The sequence below is a fragment of the Wyeomyia smithii genome, chromosome 3, assembly GCF_029784165.1.
Source record: "Wyeomyia smithii strain HCP4-BCI-WySm-NY-G18 chromosome 3, ASM2978416v1, whole genome shotgun sequence".
Taxonomy (NCBI): Eukaryota; Metazoa; Arthropoda; class Insecta; order Diptera; family Culicidae; genus Wyeomyia; species Wyeomyia smithii.
The window spans coordinates 236,121,636-236,143,199 of record NC_073696.1 but is presented as its reverse complement, the minus strand read 5'-3'; the positions used below and the strand labels follow the sequence as shown (position 1 = coordinate 236,143,199).

The 21,564-nt window shown below is 39.7% G+C and overlaps 1 protein-coding gene across 3 annotated transcripts in view; it reads left to right on the top strand.

Annotated features, from left to right (window-relative positions):
* Positions 1 to 898: 898 nt before the first annotated feature.
* The window catches only part of LOC129727135 (zwei Ig domain protein zig-8-like), a 465,271-nt gene continuing 444,605 nt past the window's right edge, over positions 899 to 21,564 (top strand). For all 3 annotated transcript variants that reach the window (XM_055684625.1, XM_055684624.1, XM_055684623.1), the window contains exon 1: positions 899 to 1,975. The gene's annotated coding sequence lies outside the window, so the exon portion shown is untranslated. The remainder of the gene's footprint in view (positions 1,976 to 21,564) is intronic.

Here is a 21,564-nt window from a genome sequence, read left to right as displayed (position 1 = left end):
TAATCCTGATATTTTTAACTGATCGGGTATGGTTGTTTGATTAATGGGCTTTAATCAAACAACCATAAAAAAAGTTCTTTTCGAACCATAATGAGAGCAACACAAAACACAAACATTCTCCCCGTTACGGTAAACGACAAGTCGAAGTTTGCGTTAAAATATTCAGCCATTTAACGATATCCTTTGGCTTAATTACAAACACTAAACGCATCGCGCTATGAAAGAAAAGCTTCATACATTCCCATGATAGTTTAATGGTTCCAGCGATAGAAAGTTTTCCTCGTGCGCTCGCTCAGAGCAATGTTTTCCGCAATGAAAGTAAAAACTACTTCCACTTGTTTATTTTAGTTCTCGTTTCTCAGATATACCAATTCGAAGCGAAAACCCACTGCCGCGGCAAATCTGTGCTAGTGGGCTACTGGAATTTTCGTTCCCCTGCTCGCACTACAGCCGGCGGCGGCAGCGGCCCCTTCCATTCCATCCCGACGTCTGAACTCGGCTTGCTTGCTGTCCACATCATTGCATCGCGTTTGTTTACTTCCGCTGATGCATACAAGGCCAGCAGTACTGCCAAAGCTGAACACACGCGCTCCCACTTCCAGCCGTTATCCTGCGGGAAGAGTAAACATTTTGTGTTCCCGTCTCCCGGCGCGCCAAGCCGTCTCCGATCGGTTGAAGAAGTCACTAACAGCCGCCCGTTATCCGAACGAACGAGTTTTCCACAACAGTTTTCCAACGAGACCCGAACTGAAACACGCATTCGGCTTTGCTTCGGTTTTTTTCCAACCGAAAGGAGACGCCCGGTCGCCCACCCGATAAGAGTGAAATCGGCTTCGAGCTGCCGGATGAGTTGCAGCCGCCCTCGTTTTTCCAGCTGAAACCAGTCTTTTCGAAGCTCTCGTTGCGGCGTGCGGCGCTACGTGCTCTCTAAACATTGTCAGACCCTATCGGTCCGGGGTCGGTCGCGTGTAACAGTCATTGCGGGTGGTCAGGAAAGTGGCCGTCGGTGTTGCCACTCTCGTCTGTCACGGTTTCGACTGCGGTCGAGGTGCTGAAGTCAGAATTTGATTACGGTTCTGGATCGTGAATCGATTCGCCTTCGTCCTAATGGAGTGTCTGTTCTAGCGTATTGACATGGGTACGTTCAGTATTTCGGCATCCAGATGCGTGGTACGATTTTTGATTAAAGGTTCTGCTGATAAATCATTACTGGAACCCTGGTGATTTGCCCCCGAATGGGAACGGTTATGTAAAAGCTCTGCGTAGGCTTTTCATCTGCCCCCACGAAGGGCGTTAACAGCGTCGATTGTGAAGCAAGAAGAGCGAAGATTCGAACCGTTCAAAGTCCAATTTAATTAAAACTGCACGGCACGGAAAAGTTTGTGTGCTCTGCTGCGGCCACACTGGCAGGCGAAATTTGTTCAGCGGTTCGGTTCGTGCTTACTAGAGGTGGAATATCGAAAAGACGAGAATTTTCAATTGTGAAGTAAAAGTTACTACAAAGGTAAACTTGCCACGACGGCGTACCGCCGCTCGAAGCGGCATTGGAAACAAGCTGCACCTACATGGGATAGCATAATGATAACGTGCAAGATCCGGGTAAACTTTAGTGGGTAGGCGGTCGTAGTTTTCACAAGAAGAGAGACCGTTTCCCAGTTTTGGTGTTTGTGAGTGCGCTAGTTAGTGGTTCGTAAACAGAAGAAAAATAATACCAACCAGAACAGTTCCCTAACAGTGGGAACAAGAAGGGATAGTTTGGGTGAATAAGAAAATATTAGTTAGCCAAAAAGCGAGGCGACGCAGTGATCCTATTCTGGAAGGGATTTTAAAGTTAGATTGGCATTATATCGACATTATATCGGCTCCGGTGGATTATAACCGGTGGAGTTGCTGCTGGCTGGAATAGTCCCCTAGCTTTGCTGGCTCCGCATGGCCACAGCCTGCCGAAACCAGGAGGTGTGAAATAAAACAAAAGGTATGGATCATGCTGACGGTGATAGCCAATCCTTCTCTGCTATTGCTATTAGTAAAGGCTGGGTGTGTGTGTGATTAGATATTATCGATTTACGCTTTCCCCCAGAGAAGCGGCAGCCTTTTCTAACCGTGCGTCCTCCGATGGTATCGGAAAGAATGGCAAACATTTTAATCGAGACTCGGCTGATCCATTGATAGAGGGTCGATAGGGTTGGGAACGTTCAACCTAAGCTTCTGTAACGAGTCTATAACTGGGATATTATGTTCACTAGAGCAAATGCGTACTGGATTGGTGAATGATTACTTTTGTTTTCGAACTGGTTCACGTTTGTGTCCTATTTATCGCCACACCATGTTTGATGCATGGGTTGTTAGACACTTTTTGCAGATAGATAAGATAAGATAACGAACCGTTTAAAAATTGCATAATTGCAAAGAAATCGCATTTAAAACTGCCTAAAAAATCGAGATTCCAAGTTCTTTTTTCGGTAGTAGTAGACCAGGCCAAATGGAACAAATTTATTTACATAACTAGATAGAAATTCAATTAAAAATAATGTCAAAGAGAAGTAAAAATGTCTACAAAAATATGTTCGTACATCTCATATACATAGTCTCATGATCGCAGTTAACGGAACATTTGTTTGATACGGTACAGAGAAAAATGTTTTCTTGAAGTTTGAATTTTCGGGGATTCTCGAAATTTCAATATATACCTAAGATAAATGATTCCAGTAATTAGTTTGAATTATAAAGCTCATAGTAATCAACTTTTAAAAAGCATTTTCTCTGGAGATAGTTCTAACTTAAATTTTAAAAATAAAATTATTCAAAATACTCCTTTTAAAATAATGAACAAAATCACATTATTCACTCCTTAGCAATAAAAAGATTGAATGAATAATTCAGGAAATGTACCTATCTATCGTTTGACTGCTTCAAATGTAAAAACAAAGGCCTTCAGGATTTCATACAAAATAACAAATCAGGGTACGGTACCCGTGTCTAATGGTGTACCTCAAACGTGTGTTCTTCGTGTTTTGATTGATTTGCATTTTCAGACGTTGTGAGTGAAAAAAATTAATTACAGTTAGGAAGGTTTTCTAAGTTCCATATGTTTAAAGAATATCCGTCGCAAATTCACAACAACGAAATTATTATTAAAAAATTAAAACTAATTGTTCAAATTTGGCCAGACACGCTTCTATTATTTTTTATGCGTGTCAATAACAATGCATCGGAAACTTGATTCAACACTGATGGAAATCCACACAATCCCACAGAGGACTACCAACCGTCTTCACATCAGGGCACGGAAGGGTACCTTATTGAAAAATTACTTAAAATTCCTTTTAAATACTTGTGAGCTTTGGTGATCACCTTCGAATGACGCTTGTTTAGTTGCAAATAATTCAGGCATTTGGCGCACTCTGCATAAGTGATACCTACGAAAAACACACTTCTATCAAATTCAAGTTCAATAACCTTTTGGTTTCCTTCGCCAAAATTACCAAAACTGAACGAAGCTTGCTTTGCGAAATTCGCATTGTCTTTCCTTTTTCAGAGTATTCAATGTTTGATATTACTTCATTTGTAATAATATTAGTTTCTTTTTGATTACGAACGATAAATCGAACATCTAGATTCAGAGTTGAAAAATATTCGCTCTCCCTTCTCGTTCTCTTTTTTTCCTGTGCGGACTCATCACTGCGACCAGAGATTAGATCTATTGTGATATTGCCCAGGTCTTTTCTGTATTCCGCACTTCATATTATTGGCGGTGTCACTATTGCAGTAAGTGATACGCTTATCATTCATATCCGTGCTTGTGTGTAAGTTTTACCTTTTCGTTTCAAGCTTACTTCTCTACTATACCGAGCCTCTGTCCATCCTAACAATAGTGCCTAGTTACAATTCCCTGGAGAGAACTTTCATACGTTAACCACACCAGTTTTATTATAATAGGGACTTATTTTTGTTAGAAGGAGAGTCAAAAGAGGTACTTTAGAATTCAGATTGATGAAAAGGTATGTGGTGGGAAACCTGAGAATGAACCCATGTTAAAGTCCTTTGACAACCAAATGGTCTGATTCTACTAAGATTCGAACCCACGACCACCCGCTTACCAAAGCGGACTCTGTAACCTAGCGGCTACGGAGCTCCCCCTTCTCGTTCTCACATGGCAAACTAAAAATATAACCAGATCCGAATACACAGAGAAATATAAAAATGGCGTGATGAAGTAGTAAATCTTCTTTTAATTCAATTCAACAAAACTATCCACATAGAACTACTAAGGTTAGAACTACTTCGTAGCGCTCCACTAATGATGGAGTTTTAGGTAGTCACACATACAAAAGTATAAATATTCACCGTTCAACTAATTAAATTGTGCGAGTTTCCAGTGAATGACTTTTCTTTGAAGTATTCATAACAGTTCGTTATGCATCATCAAGAAAACAAATATTTTTGTTTTGAAACTTGTTTTTGCGAAGAGTGTTTCTTTATTATTTCCACATGAAGAAAAGTGATGCTTGGAGTCACCGCATTCCAGTTGATGTTTATGGTGAACATGCACTATTCGCAGAAAGTGGTTGGCGTGATTTAAAATGGAAACTTTGTATTAGAAGACAAAGAACGTTCCCGGCAGTCTGAAAAGTTCGAAATAAGGAATTGGTTCTCGACTTAGGCCAGCCGTAAAAGATTACAGTTTCTAGACGTAGTCCTAGGAATACATTTTGTAAAATTGAAACTGGCAAATTTTGCGTCAGATTTCAAACGATTATAGCAAGCGAACGACGTAATGCATCTTAGTCATTTATATGTCGGTGGATAGATAAAATGTGTGACAATTGTTTGATATAATGTTTAACCTTGTTGCTTTACTGCTTGATGGTGAAAATAAGTGAAATATTCTATGCTTTCCCATACACTTTTCTCGCTATTGCCTGGCTTTCTGAGTACGGATAACAATAACATGGACGAAATCAATTCCACTACCTACATGTTTTAACTCAGCAAAGTGTTTTGTTTCGTTCTCATTTTCGTGCCTGCGTTGCCCCGCCTACATTGTGAAAATATACCCTCAACTCGAAACAGAAGACCTGATACTTGACCTTGTTTTCAGTTTTGATTGGTCGAAAAATGCGTTCAACATGGATTTACCTTCAGCAATAATATAGCATTAAAATTTTTCGCATTTTAGTGGACGCATATCTACGTTCCCAAACGATTGCTGTAAGACCGAAGAAAATCCGTTGCAAACTGACTGAGTTTCAATCATTTGAAAGAGAACAATTCTAGTGACGCTCTCCATGATTTCGAATTTCCAATTCGCACCTCTTAAAGTTGCCCCCGAAAAAAAAAATAACATTAAAAAAACATTTAAAAAACCTTAAAATTGTTGTAATTGTACATAGCAATATCATAATTTAACTATGTTTTCCATTGTAGATACATCAATTTTACATTAAATATCATTGTCCAGAACAATGAAAAACATCGTTTTTGCCATTTTTATTATGAAAAAAGGGGGGTCGTTATGTATCTTAACAGCATTTTTTCAGGCATTTTTCCCATACATTTAAAAGTCACTGACAATGTTTTTATGGTAAAATTATTGTCGGTGGTAGATTCAACAACAAAAAACGCTGTTAAAACATGGTAATGACGACAATCGTTTACAAGCTTACAGTAAAAATACCGTGTTTTTATTGTAACCATGGGGAGAGATTTTCCACTTTTGTAAGTGGAAAGAAATACTACAAGGTATACAGCCATAGGGTTGTATGAAATGGTGACGTTGGACTAAACACTGTAGTTAGGAAGCATTTAGCAAAATTATACGGAAAAAACGTGAACATCAAAATATGGCTATTTTCAGCATAAAACTAGAAATATCCTTACAACAAATAAAAATATCAAACCAATATGTTCTACAAAAAATGCGAGGTTTAGCAGAATGAACAAAATCTTGGAACATTTTGAACTGTTTCGACGATTACAGAAAAAAGTTATGAACGAATAACTAATTTTGAAGCGTGTTCCTCTTACTTACCTTACCAGTCAGCTCCAGGCCGAAGTGTCCCTTGCTGTTCGAAGAAGTCGTCTCCATTCAACTCGGTCCATGGCTGCAGCTCGCCAGCCATGTCGTCTGCGGAGGCCCCGCAGGTCGTCTTCCACTTGATCGAGCCACCTTGCTCGCTGCGCACCCCGTCGCCTTGTTCCAGTCGGGTTGTTATCAAGAACCATTTTCACCGGGTTGTCGTCCGACATCCTAACGACATGCCCAGCCCACCGTAGTCTCCCGATTTTCGCCGTTTGAACGATGAGTGGTTCTCCCAGCAGCTAAAGCAACTCGTGGTTCATCCGCCTCCGCCATGATCCATCTTTCATCTGCACTCTACCACAGATGGTACGCAACACCTTTCGTTCGAAAACCCCAAGGGCGCGTTGGTCCTCCACAAGCATAGTCCAGGTTTCGTGGCCGTAGAGGACTACCGGTCTGATCAGTGTTTTGTAGATGGTTAACTTCGTGCGGCGGCGGATTTTTTTCGAGCGGAACGTCCTCCGGAGTCCAAAATAGGCACGATTTCCTGCCATAAGGCGTCGACAAATTTCTCTGCTGGTGTCGTTGACAGCAGTCACCAGTGATCCCAGGTACACGAACTCGTCTACCTCCTCGATTTCATCACCGCTAATATAAATTCGTGGCGGGAGGTTGACACTGTCTTCTCTGGAACCTCTTCCTCTCATGTACTTGGTCTTCGATGCGTTTATGGCCAGTCCAATTCGTCCGGCTTCAGCCTTCAGTCTGATGTACGTCTCCGTCATCTTCTCAAGGGTTCGTGCTACAATATCAATGTCATCGGCGAAGCCAAAGAGCTGAACAGACCTTCCAAAAATCGTGCCACTCGTGTCGATACCAGCCCTACGTATCACACCTTCCAAGGCGATGTTGAATAGCAAGCACGATAATCCATCACCTTGCCGTAACCCTCTTCGAGATTCGAAGGGACTCGAGAGTGTCCCCGAAACTTGAACTACGCACATCACCCGATCCATCGTCGACTTGACCAACCGTGTCAGTTTATCCGGAAAGCCGTTATCGTGCATAATCTGCCATAGCTGGTCTCGAACGATTGTGTCGTATGCCGATTTGAAGTCGATGAACAAGTGATGTGTGGGCACGTTATACTCACGGCACTTCTGTAGGACCTGCCGTACAGCGAATATTTGGTCCGTGGTGGCGCGGGCACCCATAAATCCCGCTTGGTATTGCCCCACGAATTCCCTTGCAAACGGTGATAGTCGACGGCACAGAATTTGAGAGAGTACCTTGTAGGCGGCGTTCAGCAACGTGATTGCGCAAAAGTTGCAGCAATCCAACTTGTCGCCTTTTTTGTAGATGGGGCACACTGTACCCTCCATTCACTTCTCCGGTACTACCTCCTTCCCCAAATCTTGGCAATAACCCAGTGTAGCGCCTTAGCCAGTGATTCACCACCGTGTTTTGACAGCTCGCTGGGGAGTTGGTTAGCTCCAGCGGCTTTATTGTTTTTCAGCCGGCCGATCTCCTCTCTAACCTCTTGGAGGTCAGGGGCTGGGATTCTGTCATCATCTGCGCGTACACCGAGATCTACTACCACTCCGTCGTCGTCCTCTGCTACATCGAATGTCCCTCCAGCCATCTTCAAGAGTAGCTGCGCCAAGCTGCTCTTCCGTTGGTAATGCTGCTTCCAGCTGAGTGTTCCTCGTAAAACTCTATTTCGTCATATCAGACGTACAGATAGAAGACTACAATGTTCAGCGATTCTTTTTCTTATAGATTTTCCTACAACTTTGCTGAAGAAAGTAATCTGGTATTTGGAAAATTAGAAAAAATAGTTTTTATATCTAACTACTAGGGGGATTGATCAACAAACCAAAAACGCCACAAAAAAGGCCTTGTTATATGGAATAAACTTGATGAAGACACTAGGTACATAAAATCAATATTTCATAGTCAAATCTAAAACGATCACGATTTTTCGAGTTTAGACCACTGTGCACTAGACTGGAACATATGGGAAAAAAGCGATGGTGTTATTTTTCGCTCCCATGCACTTTCCGTGTTCCTTATGGGTCCTATAACAACTATGTAACTTTTTAGATCGATCGGTAAAACGTCCGAATTGCGCCCGATTTTTGAAGCTTCCATACGATTTTATATGGGAAAAACCACTTTTTCAAAACTTTTACTATAGAAATGTCCAGTTGGCTCCTAAAAATATATCAATACATAATATTTATAGGAAATTTTCCTGGAAAAAACTCTTCTGAAGACCGCAAGGCGCTATATTGCTTGTGAAAAAAAGATATTCACCCCAGACTGATTGAATATCGGACGAACGGCTCACCATTGAATTTTACTAGCAATACTGCTGCAGCATGCTGCTGTTGCAAATTCAACCATGTGGTGAGAAATGATACCGTATAAATTTATCGTGGAGGCTTCTCCGAAGATACTATGAACAAAAATCACACTTTGAAAATTAATTCCACGCGAAATTATTTCTCATACTTAAGCAAGTTTGCAATAGCAGCATGCTGTAGCGGTGTTGCTGGAAAATTTCAATGGTCAGCCGTCAGTCAGACATTCAATCAGTTTGGGGTGAATAGCTGTTTCTACAAGCATCGTAGCGCCTAACGGTCTTCAGAAGAGTTTTTCCAGGAAAATTTCCTACAAATATCACTTATTGATATATTTTTAAGAGCCAACTTGACATCTCTAGAGAAAAAGTATTGAAAAAGTGGATTTTCCCATATAAAATCGTATGGAAACTTTAAAAATCGGGCGCAAATCGGGCGTTTCACCGATCGATCTGGAAAGTTACACAGTTGTTATGGGACCCATAAGAAACGAGAAAAGTGCATGGGAGTTAACATTTATTTTTTGTCCCACCCTGCTGTGTACTGGTACTGTTGCTTTTACCGGCATGTTTTCTTTCAAGACATCAGTGTTTATTACGTTCGGAAAGCAGGTTTAGAAATTGTTTAAGGGGTTATATACCTTTTTAGTTTTCAAAAAACCGAGAATTTTTTTATTGTATTATCTTCAAATACAACATCTTGAGAACATTTTCACAAATTTTCATAAAGGTCTGAGCAATAGGAAGAAAGTTAGAGCGATTTGCAGCGCGCCTCGCCACGGCCGCATAAGCTAAACTTGAATCTTTACACGCGATTATCTCGGAATAGTTTTTTTCGGAAATTGACTTTGCCGTGATCCTGATTGCGGGAAAACTACTGAACTGATTTCCTTCATCTTTTTTTTTTTTAAATTTTCGTTATAAAATTCGCCGGTCCTTGAACGATCGCTTTTTGAAACATACAGTTACATTTTGCCGCAAAAAAAAATTTAATGCAATTTTTGGCGCTCAAAACGTGCATTTTTTGGTAAAAACGTTCTCGTTTGCACTGAAAACAAAATACTCATAAAAGCGATCGTTCAAGGACCCGGCACACTTCTAAATTAATGAAATAATATGAGTTTTTCGATTTCGGTTGACCTGCTGAGTCTCTATCAGGATCACCGCAAGCCTCTGCAAAAAATCAGCGTTTCGGGGAAACGGCCATTACTCGAGTAATAATTGATATATCTCAAAATTAAACGTATTTTTTTGTTGTTGATAAACTGTACTTTCAGAAAAATACCCCTTTGATGCAATAAAAATGGTGCTATGCACTTAAAAATAGATTCAAACTTTCCTCATTTTTCTCGACCAAAAAGGTATATAACCCTTTAAGGGTGGGGATTGTTTCAAACTTCTCGGAAAACTTTTACATTCGAGACATCATATTAGTCTAAGCTCATGGAAGCGAAAATAAATTGACCTATTGAGACGGAAAGACTTTGTCAATTTTTGTTTTTCGATATTGATACAGAGAATATCACAGGAAACGGTTGGTGTCCATTCACGTCGCCTGTGCTAGAAATGCTCGCATGTAATTGGTTCATTGCAGGCATGGGGAAAACACAGCACACCAAAGCGCGTGGGGCCCATCTGCTAACAAACACACCACGCAGGGCTATTCGTATTTCCCTTCGTCGCTAGCTAAAGACAAATCACTGGAGAGCCATTCGTGAACACGCGAGCCGAGGGTTTTTCAACTTCGGCACACGAGGCAACCTAGGGCTCGCAGTTTCGGGGAACACACAAGCAGTGGTCGCCACGACGAGATCGACAATGGTATAATATTGGAAAGCTTGACGGTAGTCAACGCATACAACTGCAAAAATTTTTTCATATGTACTTTTGTAAACATGATGCGTTTGAGAAAACACGTGTTAGCAAGCGGGCTTCCGAGGGCTCACGAATTCTGGAACACTCGGGCATGTGTTTGCCGAAGCTTCTGAAGGGCTGTTTTATTTAGAACACTGTGGGTTTCGGTTTTGTATAAGCACTGAAGGGCAATGAAAAACCAATGAAGGGCAAATTAGAGTGATAACTAGTATATTACAAACTTGTTCTACATTTATATCCATCCAACAACAAATTGGTTATTGTTATCCATCATGTGGTTATGCTGTTATTAACGTTTGAAATCTGACGCAACATTTGCCAGATTCGTTTCCAATTTTACATAATGCATCCCAGTATAGTAAACAAAGACGTAGTCCCACGTCAAAACCGAATCTATCCCTGCATCCTCACAAAGACCACGGAAAGAAGTTTGTTTTTCAAAACATTCAGAAAAATTATGAAAATGCTTCGAATAACAACTGAGTGACAACTAAAAATTTGGAATTGTTTTAAGGCTCTCATATTCCACAACAGACACGTTCAGAGAGAAATGAGGGCACTCTTCTTTATGCCAGTTGTTTTTGTTTTGTTCATGCATGCCAGTTCTGTTCGAAATGGCGTTGAAACAATGAGCATTCCGTAAGCGCATTGTACACTTCGCTATGAACAGTACAACAATTTTGACAAAAAGTTTTGAAAACGAAAATCTTGGTTTGCCTATGTTCATCTAATGCGTTATCCATTTTACACATTCTTTCTGCGATGCCAGAGCAACGAATGTGTGTTTTGAGAGGACACTTTGGATGATTAAAGCTTGAACTTTTACGTGAAGCTATTTGGAAACTGAGAACTATGATACATCAGCGATGTGTTTTCACATTGCATTGCCTTTTTGTGCGAGTTTTTTGCTTTTGACTGCTGATTCACTTTAATTCGACAATTCGGCATTTTAAATTATTCATACTTCACCGACTCATTCACTTCACATGTGGGAGAAACATTTCAAGATCTGCATCGAAATACTTATCGCAAAACCTGGCTTGACAATGAAAAGTTCCTCACTCGCAGACGGAAAGCTTTCAAACTATCCATAACGAGTATTATGATATATTAAGACATTTATAGAAAATCTTGATTAACATTTTGTTAAAATAAAAAATAGTTGTTTTACTGTTTTTTTTTTTTTTGCTGAGAACATGCATTTGAAGAAAATGTCGATGCACTTCTACAAAAGTACACGTGTCGTTCAATGGAATCAAGCGCACGCTGCACTTGAAACATAAGATTTACTTGATGCTTATGAGAAACAGAACTGCAGCGCTTGCGCAGACGTTATAACGTAACGTAATTTGGAATAAGCAAATAAGGCCGTTACAAATTTTATTTTCATTTTATGTCACCCCCCCCTTCAAAAATCTTGAATATTGGAAGGGGAAGAAAAAAAAGCTCAAACTGTTTTGTTCATTTTATTGGTTTTCCGACAGCATAAATTCTCTATTTAGCAACAAACAAGTCCAGTGACAGCGAGAGTGTCGTCAAGAGGCAAGCTAAATAAATAATAATAATAAAAAAACTGCTATTTTTCAACATTTATTTGAGTGCAAGTTACAAACGTCATAACTTGCACACAAACTTTGATCAAAGATATTTTTTATTTTTCGTCTTGGTGTTATTTATTTTTTGCCACCCCCTTTGCTAACTTTGATAATCTTGGACATAAAAAGAACTCGAAATTTGTATCAGCCTAAATCAAAAGAAATATAAAAATAAAACATAAGTGAAACACAATTGATAATGGTAGAATTATTGTTTTCGTTATTAACCTCCTGCAACCGAAGATTTAAAACGCACATTCTCCAAAGGTTAGGGTAATCATAAAACGGCATAACAAAAGAAAGTCAACCGGTTATTTACCAGCATTAATGTTGATTCGGCAATCAATTGGAAATGATTCACATTCATCGACTCAAAACAAAAATTCGACACTAATTACACAACCCAGCTGGGCAATAAAAAATGCTCTACTCGCTACCATAAAGCTGTTAAACATCAGACCCCAAACAGACCATCCTTACATCCGGCTCCTCCTCTTCTACATTTTACTAACTTTTTCCCTTTAGTGTATATTTGGGTAAATAACTTAAGAAATTTCTGAACCTTAACATTTGACATACATTTTACAGCCTTCAATTTATATTATATTAAATATTAAATATTCAATATTTGCACACGACCTGTAGGTTGAGTGACAATTGAAGTGTTCATATTTATCTAGATTTCATTTTTATTTTTAATGGCTAGCATAAAAGTCTTATGATGCTTCATATCTTAATGCCAAAATATTTAATCAACTCATTTCATGAATAGCATTCATTCATCGTGACCTTGTAATCGAGCAACTTGCCTACGCTGCGAATAAAAATTTCTTGTAGGTATACTACTAACTGGCCAAACCACAACTTTTGTACAGTTTTGTGAAAATATGAACGAAGAATCAAAACATTCCCGTCACAGAAAACTGTTTTTGACGCCCAAGCAAGTCTGTCAGCTTCCAAAGTCACAGCAAAACTGCATTTATTAAAAGTGCCCCAGCATGACTCCTTACCAGTTCATTGTATAACTCACCCATTCCTAGCCTAACTTTGTTCGCTTTACTTTCCTCAATCAGGAAAGGTTTAGATTCCGCTTCACGAGTTTTTTTTTGCAGTGCGTGGGTGATAAATGTGCTTTGTGACGAATTTAAACAAATTTGAACAGTCTTTAATTGCAGTGAAACACAACCAAGTACGATAAAAATTTTATAGTCAATATAATGATTGAACGAGATAGAAGGTGCTTTGTGTGAGGCATAATATTGCCGCCTAGGTGAATTTACGGCCCCTCGTAAATATTTTGTGCTCGTCGTTATAGAATCGTAGGCGAATGATTCTCTTGAGTTTCCGAAGGCAACATTTTCATTCTTGTTTATTGTTATTTCGAAAAGTTTATTTATGCCTTTAATTTTCCATTGGGAAAACCAAACGACAAACGACGTTGACTTTAGGTTTTTTATTTTTTTTTTTCAAACCAATTAACCTGTCTCAAACATTGCGTGCAAGATAAACACAACAGAAACCGAACTGCTTACACCCAATAACACCCACTGCACGTCCTTAGTGTGCACTAGCATTCACCTTTAATCGCGCCTCACACGCCACGCAAACCAACGACGACGCAGCAGCAGCACACAATCGTTGTGCAGTGCAGGGTGCTGCACAGGAAATGTAACACAAAGAGAGGAGTAAGTAAGGAGGAAATACGAAACACTCCAAAGACTCAATTACGACACCAGCTCTAATGGGCGGTGGTTAGGCTTCGAGTAGAGTGCGGTGGGGTGCGCTTTCTGTTGTTCCCGGCAGGCCGATGAATATGAGAGGCGGATACATTTCGTGTTCCTAGAAGGTATCCAAGAAGAAAAGTTGCCAACATTGTAGGCCCGAAGGATTCACTGGAAACCATGTTAAAGCCTTGGTTTGAAGCTGATAGATGGATTTTTGGTTACTGGCTGATGGTAGATGAAGTTTTTCGAAATGTTAGAAGATTCGAGCGTCCAATGATGCATCATGGAAACGCCATTGGTTAAAAGCTTTGCGGGAGACGTTCGAGTGCCCTGGTAAAATCTATAAAATCGATCTCGAGTATTCGCATTCTGATGTGGAGAAAAGCATCTCTGTCGAAAGCACCCGAATGCCACAACCGGTATGCACGTGATGGTCGTGTTTGAAGGACAAATCTGTCGCTCATTGCCCAGCGGCTGTTCGCTAGGAAGGACACTGTTCCGGTTCGGACGAACGGTTTCAAGACGATGATTGATAATGGACTGGACAGTGTGTATGGGTGGGATCGGTGCGCTACACAATGTAGCGGACAAAGTATGTTTTTTGTTTCTTCTCGTGTTTCGAGCGTTATGGCATATTCATCCCGCACTTGCATCACTCAGCAGCACAATGCCATCACGCTGGCTGTCGATCCGGTAAAAGGGACACTGAATCGAAGCATTCGACGTTGTCCCGTAATGAACTGTGGATGGAACCCTGCAGTCTCCGCGATGATGGTCTGCAGAGCCGGACCACTGGTGGTCCTGTTCCAAGAGCAAACAGCCGGTGGTAACGGAACCAACCGGGATCAAGCTGATGCTCTTGTCATGTGGGTTGATTGAATTATTGATTTATTTGCCTTCCGCCGGGAGGAAGCTTCTGCGGATGTGCTTTTTACCGCGATTTTCGCCATCCACTCCAGCTACTTTTACCGGGAGGGATACACACAAATACAACAATCCATGCTGGTGCAATTGCGGGTAGAAGGTGGAATGGCCTTCCATGTTCTGGATTTGTACTTCCAGATGACACTTAATGAGGATGGATCGAACGACATTCGCAATATTGATTCGATATGATGTTGTACATTTTTGTTTGGTGGAGAAAACGTCGATGCGGTCGGTAGCAGCGCAGCCCGATTATAATTTTTACATAAATTTTGCTGAGTTTTCGACTGTTGGGATGTTGTGTATTTATGTTATACTTTCGGCTGAACAGTCAAAAAAATTAGAAAGACTTATTTTAGACTATCCAACGTTTCGTCACTGGACAGTGACATCTTCAGAGGAAAACATTATTTGCTCGTTCCTTGTCAAGATGCGGATCCGCCATCGCAACAGGTCCACAGGTCCAAAATCGCCCCAATCAGTGTTGACGAAAAGCTTAAAAAAGCATCTTGACAAGGAACAAACAAATAATATTTTCCTCTGAAGATGTCACTGACCAGTGACGAAACGTTGGATAGTATAAAAAAGTCGTTCTATTTTTTTTTTATTATTTTTACTATTTTAGTTTGATTCCAGGAGTCCGTGCATTGAATTGATTATCTACAAATCGACAGTTGTCAGGACCTTTTTTCCAAAAACCTTCGAAACTATTAATTTTAGTAAAGTGGGCAATGCATGTAAATTCACGAAGATGCGAAAAATGAACAAGACAAAGTGTTACTTAGACTTATGAAAAAATTTTCTCATTCAGACGGGTGTCCGTCGTGTAGCCATAGGGCAAAAAAATGTATAAAGTAGGCAATGTATGTGATTTTTTCGAGGATGCCAACAATGAACACGGGCTGAGGATGTGATTGCGGGTTCGTGTCCCGTCTGGACGAGGGAATTTTTTTCTTCTTGAGGGCCCCCCAATAGTTCACTTCCAATAACTCACGACACAAAAAATTTTGTAACATTTTAAAAATATCTTAAATTTGAACAAAATTGTTTAAATTGTCCCGTCGGGATGCGGTATATTTTTCCAAATCAGTATCATATTTCCAGTTCGCTTAATTTTCGTTCTCTCTACTATATATACTGTCTGCTTAATGTACTTGCGTGTTAACGGGAAAAAGCCGTTGTTAAAAAATAGAAATTCAGTTCGAAAAAAAGTTGAACAAAATTAACACAATTTGTCTATAACCTTTCTTTAACTTAGATTTCTATATGACATGTTCCTTTATTGAAATTTCGACAACTGAAAAGGGCCCCAACATGTTACTTGGCCCCACACAAGTCTTAATCCGGCCTTGGTTCCCAACACTGGTCAACACAGTTGTGGCCTTGAAGCTCAAACTGGAAAAAAATGATAGATTATAGATTAGATTTTCACGTAAACATAACGTTGAAGCGACGAACGCGGTGAGCAACAGGGTACGCATTAATTATTGCAACAAAAATGCAAAGTCGGTTTGCGGGTCGATTTTTGTTGGGCCCAGAAAACGAAAAACAATCACAACTGGACCTTCATGCAAGACAGTCACACAAATAAGACCTTTCAAAACTGGTGTAAGTGCTGACATGCACTGTTCTAGATCCTGTAACTACCTACTGCAGTTGTTTGAGAACAATTCCACTGTTTTTAAATATGCTTCAACATTTTGCACCAACAATGCGGTGACTTTGATATTTGTGGTGAGCATGAGCATGAGCATGAGCATGATTGACCGCCCGCCCGGGATTAACATTCATCCTCAATGTGTAAAAACTGGTGACCTTGATCTTTATATTAGGCAATACCAGCGCCGGCCGCATCCGAATGCAGGTCAAAGAAGGAGTGTGTATGGGAATATGTTGACGTGATACTCGCTTTATTGGAAGCCGAGAACACCTCTGCACTTCCACGAGAAATCACTGGGATGTTAGAGAAAAGGGTAAGGTTTGCAGCAGGTTACGTTTTGGTAAACGATGCGCTGAGTTCTAATACCGGGTTCATAATAACAAATATCGCGTGTACGAGTTCATTATATCTTCTACGGAAATCATAACGCGATCCGAACTTATTCCGGTTGATGATGTTACACCGCAAAAATAAAGCGCACGCGAGGATACCGGACCTATAACCTAATCAAGACAGACTCCAATATTCGAAAATATGTTTATGAAGTCATTATGCAACTAACGAAACGTATCTCTCATTAATTTATCTCAGCTGACTACATAATGTTACGAAGCAACCAGATATGCATTAACCAAAAATAAGAAAAAGTAAATATATAGACCCTCAACACATACTGCAAGCGGTCAGCAAGAGAGCTTCAAAAACGGCCTATTTGCTTGGCTATCGCCGTTCAAATCGAACGAAAAAAAAAAGAAAAAAAAAAAGATGTGTGCGTTGACAGACGAGTCGCGTATAATCCTGATATTAATTGCAAATAATTGCGATATTTGGTGGCGAATAATTACAATGTTTTGTCGCGATTAATTATTTCGATATTTATCGAACGAACGGAACCTACTCTGAATCACTGCGTGCTGGAATAGAACCTACGGGTGGACAGTCTGCGAATAAATGGTTTGGTACACCTCGGAAGTCACAACATACCGAAAATCTATATTTGAGCAAAGCTCACCTGGGCCGAAAACACGTTTACCCCGGAAAGTTATGCGCGACCGCTCTATTCCCTCTTACCGACGCACATGCGTGGAGACACGATATTTCGCGTTGATTACCACTTACTTCTTGAATGATAAAGCGAAGATACCTACTGAGTATGAAAAACTGGCAAAGTTTCATGGATTCATAGCTAGAAAATTTTTAAAAATGCAAATATGCATATCTAACAAGACCGAGTATTAATTAGATTTAACAAAATGCCAAAACAATCGCAATCAAAATTTATTTGCCATGCTGACCGACAAGATTTCTACTTAATTAAATTTAAGAAGCAAGGCAGCTCTCACAAATTAGCCACAAAATTGCACGAATCTTTCACGGATTTCAACATTGACGTCACTCTCACCGATAATACGAAACCGCCACACTTCGTATTACCTTTTACTCCACCCTTTGCACTTAAAATATAACGATTACGCGACGGGAAGGCTAAATAAAATACGTCGACATTATTGCACTATCCTCAACCGTACACGACAACCCTCGGAACACTTCATCGCGATTCAAATCAAACACTTGGAACTCACACCGAAACAACAGCGGTCTTCATTCAATAAACGTAGACACATCCCTTTTCCGGATAGAAAATAAATCTTATAAAAACTTGAAAAAACGATGAAAAATTCCGACGAGAAACATTTTCACGTCCGTTCTTGATCACAGCTTGCTTTGATCTCAACGGGTGACTTTGATATTTGTAGTGTTTATAAATTTGAAGCAAAACATTACTAGCTCGAAACAACCTAAATTAGTATATAAATCCAAGAAGCAAATTGGAGGTTATTCACATTTCACGTAAACAGTTTATGTTGACGAATTTTCACGATTCTTACAACATATTTGGAAAAACTAGATGAGCAATTCCATAATAAAAGGCTCAATTTTAATAGATTTTTTATTGTCAATTTTTATTTGGCTGAAACTTTGCACAGATGTTCTTATGAGCTAAATATGACCGTAGAATATCCTGTTTCACCAGTTCCCACTGGATTCATCTGCTCAGTCATTTTTCCTTGGAGACAATATTCACATTCCTCAAGGAGATCTCGAACAGAAATGCTTGCGGTTCCAGTTGTGCAAGCAATCCTTGGGATGTTGTTCTTCAACTCTCCGTTTCGAGGCTTTATTCAGCAATACCATAAGGCCAAGGCTAGTGCTTTGAAAGACGATGGGAGGCTCCTAAGGACACGCATCAATCCCCATCATCCAGCTCCAACTTCGTGTTCACTAATCGCTGAAACACGTCTTCCAATTCGTATAAATGGCTGCACATATCGGATCTCTGATCAGTGGCTGTTGCATGACGCTCACGAACAAAGAGATTATCCCTCGCGTTTTAACATCACCATTCATCCATGCTATGGTAATGGGGTCCAGAGAAGCAGACGTGGTGTACTTCCATAGCTCCCCCTTAAGCAGGCAACTCTTTACCCTGAAACTCAATTCCTCGTAACTGTAGCTTCCCAGCCTTAAAATCCCAATTTTTTTTTCATCCTAATCTTCCGGCAAATCCAAATTCGCCAGATTTCTCAGTAGGCGTAAACTTTAACTTTTTTAAATATAACTTCCAAGTTTTCAGTCATTTGGGCCCATAACCTTTAGGAAATACCAGTAAGGGGCCGTTCTTAAACCATGTGGTCATGTTTTGATTACTTTTCAAACCCCCGTACCCCTTCGTGGACTTTTGGTTTACCGCCCCCCCTCCCCCCTTTGCGACTTTAACCACGTGGTCTTTCCATTTGTCACGTGCCAAAAATTCACATAAATTTGAAGTGCATTCTATGTTTCTAAAATGCAAAAAGCTTTTAGTACATTTTATATTTCCTTAATGCAAAAGCTTCATTCATAACTTGGTGGCAACAATATATTATAAGTCAGGAAAAAATACCACGTGATCATTTCGTTTACCCCCCCACCACCCTGCGTGGTCTTTCGTGGCCTTTGACAAACCCCCCCGTCCCCCTCTTAATGACCACGTGGTTTAGGAACGGCCCATAACCCGTAAATCTATCGGAAAAACAACTGGTGTGATGTTTTCCTGTTTTAGTCGGTCTGAAGCAGTATTTCCTGTTCTCTCCTATATAATATTCGCTACCACGTAAGAAAGTAGCGATTCCATCGGTAAGCCAAACCTTTGTTCACATCTTTACTAAAATATCAGAAGACTTTGAAATAAAATTGATCAGCCATTTTTTGGCTGTTTCTAATGGCGATTTCTTGGCTGAACGACCATATTAGCTCTCTTCAATTATTCAGCCTACTATATACAATGTATAGAAATAACCTGAAATGCGCGAGTGGTGGATTGTTAAAAGCTTTTTTCGACCGACTACAGACTGTGAAATTGAATGCACTGAAAATCGCATCGAGCAAATTTGAGTAGGCGTGTGTACTGAAGATCGAAATATTTGTATATATTAGGGTGGGGAAAAATGATCGATTTTCCAGAACCAAGTTTTTTTTGGTTCTTTTTGGGGTCCCAAACAACCCTCAACTTACCTGAGGTCGATTGGTTTTGTCTCCACTTGGCGCAATCGACTTCCAATAAATTCAGGATTGTTTAGGGCCCCAAATAGAACAAAAAAAAAACATGGTTCTGGCTTTCTGCTATCAAGTTTCGTTTTTTTTTTTCATATAACGATTCCCCACTTTAGTATATATTTGTATTGTCTACCTTACTCCTGAAAATGCCATTGATTCCAATGCCGTCGAGAAATACCTGCATTCAGTGTCGGCTTTTTCTAATGCGCTTCGATCATATGACTTTCACGCATCATTTGGTGACTATAATCAACCGCCGTTTGTTTGGACAACATCACACTATGGTGCTGATCCGTCAGAATCCGTTTTCTCACGGTCCAATTCTTCTCTAATTGATGATACAAATGATAACATTAAACTTGCTGTAGCTTACTTCACACTGTATTATGCGCATGGAGCTTGGGTTGCTATGGATAGGATATAAACAGATTTGAAGGCAACAATTGATTGCATTGATTAGAGTAGAACTACCTTGGATGGGTCACGTCCTTTAGTGGAGCACCGGTTAGATTATCTCAATTAAGGTTTGCAATCCCGGGAACGATTTACCGGGAAATACCTCTTCCCGGGATTCCCGAATCCCGGGAACAGAAATATTGATTTCCGGGATTCCCGAGTCTCTTGAAAAATTCCGCAAAGTTCACTATAGTTTCCTATGCAAAAGTGTAATAAAACTTAATACTCTCTCAAAACACGAAACGGACGTCGCCAAACTGTATAGCAGGCATATTTGTATTAATATTTGCTTGAAATGACGATCAATAATTGTTCACCTTGTAATATTGAGTTAATTGCTCAAATTTTTTGTCATTAATATTTGCTGTTTTATATAGAAAAATCAGGCATCGTTGCTTCGTCGAATGTCGTTCTTTGCTAGTTAATGAGTGAACTTTCAAATTGATAAAAAAATATACCAGTAAATTGACAAACAATTTTGAAACCCATAGAAAACTAGGAAATGGTGAAATAACGGATCAGTTCATCAATCTAAATTCTTACACGGAATACTACTCTCTAATCAATGGTAAGAGCAACTTCAAATAAGTTTGAATGTGCTAAGAGGCTTTGCTACCGTTCAAGCAAACAGAGTTTTGATCAAATACTTGTAACTGTATAATAGTATAGCAAAGAAATATTTTGCCCAAAAATTGCCGTACCAATTATAGCGAATATTTGCCTCAGCTGCCTGCCTGCCTAACGCTAAGTTTTCTTTTCAACAAAGTGAAAGAGTTGGACACTTCAGTTATTGATAAAATGTAGCAAGAACTGAAATCAGTGATTTGAAAGTATTTCAGTGATTCAACGGACTCAAGCAAAATTTTACAGAATAAATTACATTGTTTTGGTTTAACATAAAATTGTCAGCGGATCTAAAGCAATTGTTTGACGACATGAAAAACCTCTAACCTCTTCTTCTGCAAATATTTGCAACAATAGTCGATCTCAAGATTCTGAACTTGAATATGCTTTATAATTTTTTTTTCAATTCGTTTTCCATGCGAATTGGTAATGAAATTGTAAACGATTATTTATTTGTTTCCTTCTATGAATAAACTTTATTTTAAATCCCTCTTTACTAAGATTTTTATCCTACTCCCGGTTCCCGGGGATTCTCGGGAAATAATAATATTCCCGTTTCTCAGGAAATCAATTCCCGGGAATATTGCAAACCCTAATCTCAAATTATAAGAAAACTCGAAGGATTTTCAGAAAACTACCATCAGGAAACATTCTATTCAGCCTGTCTGCATCAGAATGACGAGAAACATTTGTGAATTCTAATTTCTATAAAGACAACAAACAGT